This window comes from Rhagoletis zephyria, unplaced genomic scaffold (assembly GCF_001687245.7).
Source record: "Rhagoletis zephyria isolate East Lansing unplaced genomic scaffold, Rhagoletis_zephyria_1.1 Rzeph_scaffold_00021, whole genome shotgun sequence".
Lineage (NCBI taxonomy): Eukaryota > Metazoa > Arthropoda > Insecta > Diptera > Tephritidae > Rhagoletis > Rhagoletis zephyria.
Genome location: NW_016157105.1, coordinates 676,631 through 691,692, shown reverse-complemented (window position 1 = coordinate 691,692; position 15,062 = coordinate 676,631). Strand labels below are relative to the sequence as shown.

The 15,062-nt window shown below is 36.7% G+C and overlaps 1 protein-coding gene across 4 annotated transcripts in view; it reads right to left on the bottom strand.

Annotated features, from left to right (window-relative positions):
* LOC108362068 (uncharacterized) overlaps nt 1–15,062 on the bottom strand; it is a 608,307-nt gene that overhangs the window by 238,858 nt on the left and 354,387 nt on the right. The gene's annotated exons all lie outside the window — the stretch shown is intronic.

The following is a 15,062-nucleotide window of genomic DNA, read 5'->3' as shown; positions in this document are numbered from 1 at the left end:
ATATGAAAAGTGCTCAATCTTAAAGCATTCATGAACAGCTTTCATTTGTACCCATATTGAACAAATACACCCAAGGTTACCCAGGTCCACGTTTTGGTCTATATCTCGAGACCCTAGTTATTTTTTAAAATTTGCTACAAACCTCACGGAGCCCGAGCCCTTTCCAACGAATGCAAAACCGTGGGAATCGGTTCGGCGGTTCTTGAGTTATAAGATTACCAAGGAAATGTAACTTCTTTTTATATATATAGATTTTAAACTCATCTTTCATCAGTTACCTATCAACGGCAAGCCTAAGCCAGGAGTACTAATTAATGAAATTAAAAGTAAGTGCATGTAAGATTTCTCACTGAAACTTGCTTTTCAGACGCCTTATAATTTTCCTTTAATTTATAGTCGTCAAGGAAACAAACATCGATGAAGATGCGAATCTGTCAAGTGCCTCTACATAAAAATATTATAATGTTTAAGAAAGCAAAACCAGTATTTTTTATATTCTTTCATATTTTATATCTTATTATATTTGGTTTTGTTGAGTCTCATAGTTTAACACTTTGCATCAATATACTTTATTGGATGAAGTCTAAGCAATAAAAAAATATGTAGTATAGAACCTATTCGTATGCATATAAATAAAAGACTTAAGTTTTATTATAGGTAATATAACCTTTTCTACAGTGTAGTCAGAAAATTCTTCTTCTTCTTCTTTCGTAGAACGTATGATTGCTTTTATTATTAACACTATAAAAAACATGAATAAAATTATAGCACAACACTTTTATTATATTTCAATCATTAATGTTAAGCGTTTTTGCAAAACGCTTTGTTTAACAAAAATGCTTAAAATTAACGATAAAAACCAAATAAAAGTGTTGTGTTATAGTTCGTAATATGTTTTTTACAGTGTGGAAAATGAAAGCAAAATCGCACATTCTACGAAACAAGCGCAGATTTTACGAAAATAATTTCGTTAAATATACGAATTATTTCTGTGCATTTTACAAAAATTTCGTAACAAACTAAGAAATACCACGAAATTCTTTAGTAAATAGTGTAACGTAGCATATCCGCTACGATACAATAACATACAGCATCGTACATACATACAATATTGTACATACATACTGCACCGCAAATACATACAACGATACAGTAACATACAGCATCGTACATACATACAATATTGTACATACATACTGCACCGCACATGCATACAATATTGTACATACATACTCCACCAAGTGAGCACTGCTAGCAGCACACCAGCAGCATGCCCGAATAACTCACCAACCACTTCGCTCACCACACTGCATAAATCGGGACGGCACACGACGAATTCTCAACAAGCATGCAGCGCAACAGGTATAAAAGGCTTAACAAGTGCGCAGTCAGGTCAGTCTTGCTAGGTGAGTAGCTGACTTGACTGGTCGATGAGCTAGTGGTGTGCTTGCGCACTAATGTCTTGCCGGCCAGCCAAGCCAAGCTCGGCGTAACCAATCGGTCGATCAGCTGGTGTGCCTGCGGGCGCACCAATGTGTCACCGACTGGCCAAGCCAAAACCAAGTACGACTCAACCCGCCGGCAGACCAGGATTGCACGCCTTTTAGGCATCCTAATTGGTCGCCGGCTGGTTGAGCCTCCGACACTGCCGACCCGTTCCAGCCCCTACTTTTGTAGAGGGCGATTAGGGGAATGGCAGTGCCTGGAGTGAGTCTTGCTAGTCTTGCTAGGTCGTTTCGCTCCACCGGTTGCCGAGGGCCAGTTGCTGTTAGAAGTCACCCGCTGCCGCATATCATCCGTCCTAGCGCTCCCACCGTTGCTCCGCTGTTGCCGAGAGTCACCCGCTGTGCCGCCGCCGCTGCCCAACCGTTGCTCAACAGTTGTTGAGAATCACCCGCCGTACTGCTAGCGCTCCCACCGTTGCTCAACCGTTGCTCCGCTGTTGCCGAGAGCCACCCGCTGTGCCGCCGCCGCTGCCCAACCGTTGCTCAACAGTTGTTGAGACTCACCCGCCGTACTGCTAGCGCTCCCACCGTTGGTCAACCGTTGCTCCGCTGTTGCCGAGAGGCACCCGCTGTGCCGCCGCCGCTGCCCAACCGATACTCAACAGTTGTTGAGAATCACCCGCCGAGCTGCTAGCGCTCCCGCCATCATCCGCTCCGACCCGACCGCACGACCACAACGAGCGTCACCTCTCTCTCGCTCTCCCTCTCTTTGGACATAAGGTTGCTAGCACTCTAGTCGTAGCGCCGTGTGTGTGTGTGTGTTCGAAGTAAATACACGAAAATAGTGTGTTTTATTTGGTGGGGGTTAGTGGGACCTTCGCCGGACTCTGGATCGGCTGAGTTCCCCTCAGCCTTTGACAAAACCCACCTCATAATAGTACTAAATTCTTTAGTAAATAGTACTAAATTCTTTAGTAAATAGTACGAATACATTCGTAAAATGTACCAAAGATCTGATACCTCATATTTTCGTAGTATGTACGAAAACGGTTTTGTACAATCAACGAAAACTTTCGTGGCTCAAAATGACGAACAATTTCGTAAGATTTACGCAAGTTTTCGTTATATTTACGCAGATTTTATTTTCAGTGTATGTACATATCAATGGTCCTCTTCAATAAGGACACATCACAAACAAAACCCTTACTACTGAAAATTTGCACGGCGTCTTGTTATAAGGCTTAGGAAATAACGCCATATTGCTCTATGTATTTCAATTCACATTGGGAAATAAGGCCATACTTTTTTGTATGATCTTATCACTGTGAAAGTGAAATATTTCTCACTGCGGAAGTGAAATAAAGCCATTATGAAGCGGAAGTGAAATAAAGCCATTTGAATTTTTTGTGTAATGTTTACCTATTGCACAGCTAGTGTGCGTATAAAAAATAACTCTTCTTCTCTTGGTTTTATTAGAACTTGTAAAAAAAATCAAAATTTGTCGGTGGGATACCAACTGGCGCGTTTTTGTCTCTGTAATCATAATTCGGAGGGGGAAGGTCAATATTATTAACCGCTTAAAAATATAAAAATTTTGCGTGGGATACCAATTGGCGCGTTTTGGTCTCTGTGATCATAATTCAGAGGCGGAACGTAAATATTATTAACCGTTTAAAATGTATTAACAAAACCCTTTTTTTGGAATAATGCTCTATATATACTATGTATTATTTCAACAAGTAAGAAATTCTAATTTCGGGCGGAGCCGAACATTAAATACCCGGCGCAAGTATTAAATATATGAAAATCACCTTTCCGAAAGCTACCGCTACATGGTAAGCCGGGGTGTATCCATTTTGAGCAAATTAGCGTCCTTAAATTTCGAAATATCGAAGTTTCAAGCATTTCTGAAGTTTATCGTTATATAAAAAGCGGCCTCAATTTTAGTCCGGTTTCAATAATTTTCAACGTTTTGCTTTTATGTGGCAAGCACAATAAAAATACCGAGTTTGGTACAAATTGGTACAACGGTTACCGAGATACATATATGTGATCATAAGTGGGCGGTGCCACTCCCATTTTCCAAAATTTTATCATAAACGTATTTCTTGGTAAAGAATTGTTGCCAGCATCAATTTTGAGTAAATTAGCTTTAATATTTACTGATTTATCGAAGATTTCGGGCGTGGGCGTGGTCATCGTCCGATTTTAAAAATTTTCGGCCGTTTGGTATGCTGTACCAAGGCCAAGTACTGTGCCAAGTTTGGAAGAAATTGGTGCAACGGTTACCAAGATATACACATGTAACCATAAGTGGGCGTGGCTATGCCCATTTTCCAAAATTTTATAATACTGTTATTTTTCGTCTAAAGATTATTGTAAATATTAATTTTGAGTGAATAATCTTCAGTAGTTACTAAAATATCGCAGTTTTCGTATTTCTTAAAATTACCGTTATATGGGAGGTAGACGTGGTTATTGTGCGATTTTGCCCATTTTCAATACCATCCGCTCTACGCCCGAAAGAAGTGCACGTACCAAGTTTAGTTAAGATATCTGAGTTTTTACTCGAGTTATCGTGTGACAGTCACCGCTCAATCGATTTCTCTTTTCATTCTGATAATTTATGTATACATTTGTCTATATCTATCTCGATCCGTTTTGCCTGTTACAAACAACCGTTATGTGAACAAAGTTATAATAGCCTTGTGCACAAGTGCGCTCGGGTATAAAAAAACTTATTCAACAAACAAAAAAATATTGTTTATTTCGTTATTAAAAAATAGCTTTTTAGCCTAATTGGTAATAGTGCAAGTAAAACCAACGTTTTACCTTCACTGCATTGCCTTACGTTTCGCTAAAACTCCTTGATATCCTCAGGGGCGAATCCAAAGCGTATCAATTATAGGTGATAGCGATAGAAGCCATGATTCTTCTTAAGGCTGGTCTTCATTAGGTCAAAATAGCTAACATCAAAAACTGCCTTCATCTAACAGCTTTTCATTTGGTGTCAAATGTGTTTTCATTACTTCATAAAAACTGACCACATGTCGATATAGCAAACACTGTCGTAAAATATTGGTGTCAGGTGATTGAAATTTCGTTTTAATTAATGATGTCAAACGTGAAGTGAAATTTTTTGACAGCCGGTCAGCTGATAACAGAAAAATTGTTGCAAAAGTTACGGAAATAATTTTTACGTGAAGTAATGCGCAAAAATATACTAATTGCTATAGCTACTGCAGCGCTAAGTGTAGTAACAACACTAAGGACACGGAAAAAGAAGAGAAAGCAATAGAGGAAGCAAAGCAATGGTGGATTCGGCCAGGCCTGAGAGATAGAGTCACTTGTGGGTTTTAAGCTACACTGCGCTCTAAGCTGGTTCTGCGGGATCGAAAGTGGTTAAAAAACTTTTAGAGGATGACTATGGAGGATTTTGATTTCCTTGTGGAGCGCCTTACCCCATATATTTTCAAACATACCACAAGGTTCCGAGAAGCGATTTCGGTCGGCAAAAAATTGGTTTACGTTACTTGGCAACAGGCGATAGCGCAATGACTGTTTTCCTAATCGCGAAAACCACCATCTGGCATGTAATACATGGGGCATGTAGNCAGTAACTTTACGTTACTTGGCAACAGGCGATAGCGCAATGACTGTTTTCCTAATCGCGAAAACCACCATCTGGCATGTAATACATGGGGCATGTAGGGTATTTTCTGGCTTTAAAAGATGAATTTTCAAAGTGAGTATTCATGTAATTTTTTTTAATCAGTGACAAAATGCAAAGGCTGTCGCTCATCAAGGTTCCTAGCACTCATGAAGAATGGTCAAAGGTTGCTGACCGTTTCGACCAGCGATGGCATTTGATGGAAAGCATATAGCGATTCAGGCCCCTGCAAACTGCGGTTCAGAATATTTTAATTACAAAAAATACAATAGTATTCTCCTGATGGCTCTGGTGGACGCCGACTACAAATTTTTGTTTGTAGAATAGTGAATCCCATGGTGGTATTTTCGCAAAGTAAAACTGATACAAAATATTGTAGTTGAATCTTAATACGAATATATTTATTGTTATTTTAAAATATACAGATGCCCGCTTTCATCTGCTCTTGCCGATAATACAATTAATTTTCCGCTCCCAAGGCCACTTCCACATGAAAATGCTGAAATGCCATTTGTCATCGTAAACTTTGAAAACTTACTTTCTGAAATCATTCAGTTATCGCGAGCAAGCTATGTCGTATAAAATTTTCCATTACAGGCTATCATGAGCAAGAAATGTAGTAGCAAATGTGTTCGGCATACGTGCATCGCGTTTCAGAATTCTTAGAAGGCCAATGGACGCAAAACCGGAACATGCAAAAGCTATTGTCCTCGCGATTTGTGTCCTAAATAATTATCTTTTAATACGCAAACCAGTATATATGCGAAGATCTGACGTCGACGATGATACAAATGGCATTCCTGTGCGAGGTAATTGGAGAACGGGTAGTCCGGGAGCCAGCGACATTTTTTTGTCAATAATTTAAGTTCCGGCCATATTAATATAGTAACCATAGTAACGTTCCACTGCGCCATTGTGGGTGGGTTTGGCTACAGTAGCCTCCCACGCAAACAAAAAATAAATAAAAAATTTAATTATTTCAGTTTTGCTGGAAATGATAGAGTGTATAGCAAAGATCAAGAAAACGATGTTCAGCTGGCTGTATGTGGGTGGGTTATACTTCCTCTGCTGCTCAGGTGAATAAAAAAAAAAAAAAAAAAAACATGTATGATGTTAGTTCGCTCGAAGATTGGTCAGGTGATAGGTGATATGATACTAAAATCAAATCAAACGTTCAGCTGGCTGTGTGTGGGTGGAAAAATGTTCAGCTGAGGCAGTGAAGGTGTAACGCAGAAAGCCGGTATATGATCGGCGCTCTCAGGGCACGCGTAACTTTAATACGTCAACTGAACATCTTTCCGCCCACATACAGTCAGATGAACTTTTTTTTTTTTTGAAGTGACATGTGATATTTACTCATGCAACCACAAACTTGCATCTATATATTAATATTCGGGTCTATATTGCTCATATTGGGTAGCATGACTAAAATATTAGTGTCGGAACACCGAATGATAACGTTAGTATCACTTTGTAATTTACAAATGTGATAAATAATCTTAGTGTCTGCCTCTTCGTGACTAGAATAAGTCAGTTGATGCTCGATACTTCGGATTATTTTACCATCTCTGACTATATACTTGTGGCAAGCGTCAGCGTTTACATAAAGAGTTTTATTATATATATGGAACCATGTAGTCCTCTGCCCAATGGTCAACAGAAAACTTAACAATAGCCTCTTTGAAGTTGACAGTTTTCAACTCGCCTGTAAAGTCGGTCGGTCGTACTTGCTCAGACCCACTGATGCTAAAATTGGATTGGATTTGATTATAATAATAATAGATTGGCGCTTACACATATGCTAGTGTTTGGCCGAGCTTCTCCTCCGACTTGTGGCGTGCGCCTTGAGGTTGTCACACAAAGCGGAGGGACCTACAGTTTTACGCCAACTCTGAACGGCGATTGTATTTTTATGAGAAGCTGTTTTTCATGGCGGAAATACACTCGGAGGTTTGCCATTGCCTGCCGAGGGACGACCGCTGTTAAGAAAAATCCTTTTTTCTATATTCTTTTGCGATGTTGCTTTGACCAGGGCTTGAACCCAGGTGCTGACCACTACACCACAGCGGCCGACATTGGATTTAATTGACGGAAACATATATCGATCAAACTGATGATGAGATGATGAGATTTCCGAAAGCGATTCTGATAGTGATTCGGATGACGACGCTACAAGCTCGTCAGCAGACCAAAGTGAGGAAGAAACCTAAATTTATTTATTTATAATTTATTTATATGCTATGTACCATGATACAATAATTTTTAGAAGGTAGTTTCACTTCTTCTTCTTATCCGCCATGTTAGCTATCTGACAGAAAACGTGTTTCGTATTTTTTGTTGTACCAACTTTTTCAAAAAAAAATCCAGCTTTTGACGTTGGAAAAATAAAACAAAGAAAAGCCAAACATATAAGTAGAGAAATTTTCGAATATTTTGTAATAATTTTCTTCATAAAAAATTAACTGCTGCTTTCGTGGATATTGCAACACACGGAATAGATGTAAGGACACAGCTATAAGAGCCACCGCACACCACAGACTTTATCGGCCGCCTATTTAAATGATAGGGCTCGCTTGAAATATGTACATGAAGATGTATGGAGGTGCGCACATTACACCAGCTTAATCGCTCTGACCAATAAGTTGTGGTGCAATGGAAAGACTAGCGATCACATCTAAATTGGCGACCGATAAAGTCCGTGGTGTGCGATGGATCTAATCCATTATAAACAAGAAATATTGCTGTTATATTTTCATTTTTATGATTTTTATTCATGTGATTAGCAGTGGCAAAAATGTATGTATAAAATACGTATATTTATATTAAAAATAAAAATTATGAAACATATAAATCTTTACATGTTCTGTTAAAAAATATCTAAAATAACAAGCGATAATCCCCAAGTTCTATATCGTAGCAGTGGCCACATTGCGTGATTGTCACAGACACGGTTTATGTCAAAAATTTTGAAGTGAAACTACCTTCTAAAAATTATTGTATCATGCTATGTACAATATTGTGTACGTCAAATAAAAATTTTCATTGATATACTTCATTTATTAACATGCACGTCACTTGTACGAAAGTTGTATGAGTAAAAACGTGTAACTTTAGACACATTCTTTCAGTTCAGGTGAAAATGGGTTATATGATAGTTCACATATCACTTCAACCCAGAAAAACAAAACGTTCAGTTGACGTATTAAAGTTACGCGTGCCCTGAGAGCGCCGCTCATATACCTGCTTTCTGCGTTACACCTTCACTGCCTCTGCTGAACGTTTTTCCACCCACATACAGCCAGCTGAACGTTTGATTTGATTTAAGTATCATATCAACTATCACCTGACCAATTTTCGTGCGAACTAAAATCATAAATAATTTTTATTTTTTTTTTTTTGAGCAGCTGAAGTATAACCCACCTATATACCTACCACCACCTATATACAGCCAGCTGAACATCGTTTTCTTGATCTTTACTACACACTCTATCATTCATATCATTTCCAGCAAAACCGAAATTATTAAATTTTTTATTTTTTTTTTTTTGGTTGCGTGGGAGGCTGCTGTAGCCCAACCCACCCGTGATGTCGCAGCGGAACGTTACTAGGCCTTAATTGTACGATGCATTGAAATGAATATGAGCAAAACTAAAATTGGTCGCAAAAACCTGTCGCTGGCTCCCGGACTAAGAATGCTTCCATCAATTCGTACCAGCAGCATTTTAGGTAGGCCAGCAGACAACGCAATAAATCGGCGTGAAAATTTTTTGGAGTACTTCTTGATACCCCACGGTGAAGTTGCATGGCAATACAATAGAACGATACTACATAATTAATTTTTGTAGTTTACCCACTTAGAATAACCATCAAATCACCTGATACTAAAGAACAAAAACAACAAGCTAACAGCAGAAATTAAAACGTTAAAATTAGTAATGCTTTTAGGCATCGTACGGACAAAATATTTACTTCAAATGGAAAAAAGTAGGGAGTTCGGCTTATCCGAACGTTTTTCTATTATCCGACTATCCGGCCGGATACTGGATAAAATCCGGCCGGATTTCCGGATTTCGACTATAGAGGATTTAATTTAAAAATCTAGTTCAGAAGTTTTTTGCATTTTTATAATCAAATTAAATAGTATCTAATTAGTAATTGGAGTTATAGTATAGTTATAGTATATCAAAGAATATTCTAGAAATAGGCGTAGCTATATTAAAACTAAAGTTCCAAAATTTAGACTTTATTGCGGATTTCGCCAGAATATCTATATGGATTGAAAAAGTTGTGGAACAAATATTGGTAACTAAGCGATATTCTGCCGAAATCCGGAATAAAATCTACGTTCCGCTAACTTTAGTCCTACAATTACCGCACCCATTTCTAGGGGTTTGTCGCCTTAAAGAAAAATCTTTCCGTACAAATATTGTACCTGGATAGATATTCTATCAGAATCTGCAATAAAATTTACATTCTTGCAGGAACCCGATGTTGAACACCTCGCTAAATATATCTCATCATAAGTTTTCGAAAACAAATTACGAAATATGGTTGACTCTCACAAAAAAAACCATCCCGTCATAAAAAAAAATGATTTAAAAATAGTTATTGAAAAACGCCCAATTTTTGGAAACATGTTTTTATAGAGAATCAAACAAGCATCTTTCTTTTGTTAACTTTGGGACAATCTTGACCACCTTATATACAGAAACTAGCTTATACCCGCGTGTTTCACCCCGCGCTTTTATACAAATATGAAAAATAATTTAATGATGTTATATTTTATTTCTCTGCCCATTTTCTTAGAGCTCGTTATTTTTTGAGCGAGTTAAGGTATTTAGGCCGTTTAAAACTATGAATTTATAAAATCTCGTCTGCGCGCTAGGCATACGAAAGATATCAATCCCTCTAAGTTTACCTTAAAATGGTTCCAGGTATACGACGCGTGAACGTGTAACCTTCTTGGTGGTGCCACGGCGGGTTTTAATATTTTCACCTCAAATTTAGTAACCTGGCGTTGATAAAATACCACTTCTTATTACTGTAGCAAATGCCTCAAGAGAGCTTTAGATTATAAGGCAAAACCCGGCTCTCCTTTTTCCATTTAATGAAATTTATTCTGTCAGTACGGCGCTTATAAAATAAATCTCCATAACAAATTTAAAATACTTCGAGAGATTTTCTATCCTTCCAGAGATATGTATTAAGAAGTTTTTAGTATGTATGTATAACCCTAATCTATTTTATTATTAATCTATGATTTTACATACCCCAGTACCAAGTCCCAGTACTCTACCTTGAACAACTTTAGAGATAAGTAGTATAAAACAATAAATTTTTACGGGAGGAACCATGTCCCCTTTTCGAATAACGCAAATTTTTCTCCATTAGTATGGAATTAATTTTGTATACACATCTCGGTGCCAAGTTCCAGTCCTCTGCAATAAACACCTCCAGAGATATGCAGCATAGAAAAATCGTTACCTTTGTAAGGGCCAAATTCCTATGAATTTTGTTTGCTGTGTTGGAGCTGCTTCGGCCGATGGAGTAAAAGGCGAAAAGCTTATATTCTTCCCTTGTCCCTCCTACGCATTTCGACACTCTCGTGTCATCTTCAGGGAGTCTGTTTTATTTACACGATAAACAATAAACATGAAGAACGAAAACCATGATTAACAAAAGCATAATAATAGTTGCACACATACATACTAGAGGTGGGCGTAATTCACATATACAGTGTGTTCACGATGGAATAACGTGGAAACACATGTGAATGTGCAAAATTAAAAAATTTTCACACGTGAGTGTGAGTGAATGTGCAACAGCCTCTGCGTGAGCGTGAGTAAGTGTGAAAATGTTGTTCGTGAACGTGTTCACAAGAATTCACGACAAATAAAATATTTTTTTTACTCTAATTCAGATTTTTTGGCAACACTATTTTTATGATTAGTCTGGTAACCCTTACACAGCAGCCACACATGAGTTGATTAGTCGATGTTTATACGTGCAATTCTGACTGCAATTCTGTCTGCAATTCTGCCGCAAATCTGATGTTCTTAGGAGAGGGAGGTAAGATGAACGGAACGGGGAAAAAACGACCAAGTGCTCTGCAATTCGTTTTGTTTTCATTCGCAAAGATGACGGCTGTAGAATAAATGACGTTTCGCAACAACAACCATCAATGTTAACACCAAGAATTGCAGTAATTCAAACGCGGACGAATTGCACGTTTAAACAAAATTTGCAAGTTCAACAGAGAATCGAAAAGAATTTCTGCAATGAGAATTGCAACGTATAAACTCTGACTTACTGATTAAACTCAATGCACTCACACTTTTTCAACCCATATAATCATACACTGATTTGCCTCAAGTCCACTGTCAACGAAAATTCGCAGATAGTGATGTTGATTATAATCAGTTGAATTAGTGTTGCCACATCTATCTTTCGAACAAAATTTATCGGATTATTTCGACTGCGTAGTTTCACTCCGTGTTTTTTATAAATAAAACAAGTGTTTTTGCGTATTGAACAGAAATAAAATAAATATGAGCAAACTACATTACTGATGGTGATTTAAAGCAACAAATTGAATGGAAATTCTTAAGTATTTTTGTAAAAATTGGTACACCAACTTTTTCCCCGGAGTACGTACGAGTAGTTTGTGTATATGGCAACATTAATTCGCGCATCACTTCAATTGAAAGAATAACCTTTGCGTTCGACGACATGTTGCTAATGAACATTTAACTCAAGAGTGTGGCACCCCTTTGATTTTCGCAGCTGATTGCGATAACATGTATTCATAATATGTATACATATGTCAATCAGTAATCAACTCATGTGTGGCTGCTGTGTTAGTGCGCGAAAAAAATTCACATGAAACAACAAACCACAATTAAAATTACAAAATGAGTATTAAAAAACAAAAATTGGACATTGAAATTGATATTAAAAAAAAAGAGCATTTATATACATTTGTTCAACCCAGTGGAACTACAAGTGAAGTGTGGAAAAACTTTAAAATAGTTCAAAAAGACGAAGAAAGCGTGGGTTTTGTCAAATGCAATCAATGCAAAGCATTGATAAAATTTTCACCAAAAAGTGGGACAGGAGGATTGTTAAGACACAAATGTCTTGCAAAAGGTCATGTTCAAGCATCAGTTTCCAAGTTTTTGGTGAATGCAAAAATCTCCACGGAAGCCAAACACATAATTGGTGAGAAGCAATTGAATTTTATTGTAAAAGATTTGCGGCCGCTTTCTGTCACTGATGGTAATTAGTTTTTTGTATTCGATTTTATTTTATTCTTTAATTAGTTGAACTTTTTCTTTCAAGGTGAGGGATTCAAAGAACTTGCACAGGCTTTGATAGCAGTTGGAGCGAAGCATGGTAATATTCCAGTAGCAGATGTACTGGTGTCTCGCAAAACGTTGACAAGCAGAATTCTTCATGAAAAATATAATGATACTAAAGATGAATTGATAAGTATCCTAAGCAATGCAAATATGGCATTTACAACTGACATGTGGACTGATGAGTACAATCAAAGGGATTTTTTAACATTATCATGCCATTTTATTAATACACAATGCGAGCTTAACGTAAAAATCTTAGGCAATCGCGAATTCGATATCGGTAAGCATAAGATTTAAATATGCAATTTCATACAGAAAATTTTCAATAATTTGTTATTTGATTTGCAGGACGAAAGACTGGAGATCATATATTACAATTCGTCAAAAATATATTAAAAGATTTTCATGTTGAGGACAAAATTGAAAATAGCGTATTTGTTACTGATAATGGGGCCAATGTCGTTGCTGCTTTCAAGTCGTATAAAAGGATATCCTGTGCATGTCATAATCTTAACCTGGCAATGGAAGACGTCCTATTTAAGGATAAGATTTCTGATGTACAACGATTGATAGATGGTTGTAAAAAGTTAGTTGGATACTTTAAACATTCTGGTTTAAATAAGAAATTAACTTTTTCGCTCAAACAACACGTTAAAACCAGATGGAATTCTGTATATTACATGTTGCACAGTGTTGAACGAATGAAAACAGAAATTAAAACAATTTTGAATGAAAACGATGAACTTGAAAGAATATCTAATATAGATTTTTCATTTTTGACAACCATTTTAAAATTTCTTCAACTATTCACGGAATGCTCTGAATTTTTGAGCATGGAATCTATTCCCACAATTAACATGTATTTATTATGGTATGAAAGACTGATAAAACATTGTGAAGCAGATATTATCGACTCCGAATTAATGCAAGAACTGAAACTTTGTGCAAAACGTGCAATTCAAAAACGATTAAAACCGGAACTCTTGCACTATATTGCGTTGTTTTTGTATCCTCCATTTAAGGAATTGAAGTTTTGCACAGAAGATGAGAAAAATAGGGTTTATGCAACTATTAAATCCATGGCGCAAGACATTCCTAAAGAAACAATTGCCGAAATAGAAAATGAACCATCAACTTCCAAAAATAACCCATTTTATGAATATATGGACGTATATCAAACTACGTCAAGTCAACATAATGATATCGACCAAGAAATTAAAAATTATTTACTCAAACAAATCAAAGCAGAATGCGATATTTTAAAATTTTGGAAAGAAGCAAGTGATCTTCCTATATTGAAGAAAATAGCATTAATAATTCTCTGTATACCAACCAGTTCAGCAACGAGCGAACGAGTTTTTTCGACATCTGGAAGGATATTGGAAGAAAGACGAAGTAAACTACTTGGAGAAAATGTAGATATGCTTTTATTTCTAAATAAAAATATATAATAATTTTATATATTAAAATACAAATCATAAAACTTTACATATGTATATGTATTACACTTTCTTGTATAATATACAAATAAATATGTTTTTTGTTCTAACAAATTGATTTTAAGTTATATGTGTTTTACCAATTTCTCTAAAATTTCTCTAAAATTGTTATAGGTAGTTACTTAAATAACAGACTTCCGATAATTTTGCCACGTTTTGCTTTCAATAGCATTATTTGTCAGTTGGAATTTTATATTTTCTCTATTTTCTGTTTTTTTTCTTGTTGTGAATTTTCGTGAATATTCGTGAACACGTGAGTGTGAGTGAATGTACAACAACATGTTCGTGAGTGTGCGTGAGCGTGCAAAAATGTATTCACGAATCCCACCTCTAATACATACATATATACACAACAATAGTTACATATGTACATGCATACTTAACACTAATTATATACACACATAATATCACTTGAAACTCACATTAAATATTGACAAGAATTTTACATTAATTTGCACACATTGAAGGTAATATAACATTGAGGAAGAATTATTGAAGTATTCTTATTTATATTTTAATTTTAGTACGGCTGCATATGTGTTCTTCGTGTTGTCGACGTCTTCCTTAAAGTTGATTGCGTTGTCCAATTGTTGTTGTATTCGTAGGCTCTCCAGTGTCATTCTCCTTCTTTCTCCTCTTTCGATGTCCAAAATTTCTGTGTTGCCGAAGTCCGCTATATGTTCGTGCGTTGTCAAGTGTTGAGCCAGTGCTGTTGTCATCTTTTTGTGCCTCGCGTCCGCTCTATGTTCATTGATTCTTATACCCAACGCTCTTTTTGTTGTGCCTACGTAGCATTTATTGCAGCTTTCGTTACCATTGCCCTTGCACTTTATTTGGTACACTACATTGTGTTGTTGCTCCTTTTCGATCTTGTCTTTGGTTTTCGTAAACAATTTGTTGAGTGTGTTATGGGGCTTGTGTACATATATCACATTCTCATTTTTTATTGTTTTTCGGAGTACTTGGTTATTTGTAAGTCCTGGTATGTATGTCACCCCAATGTATTTTTTGTTAGTGTTGTTTGGCTGTACTTCGGTGTTTTGGCTCGGTTGGCGAATTTGTTTTATTGTTGTTTGTAATAATCTTTCTA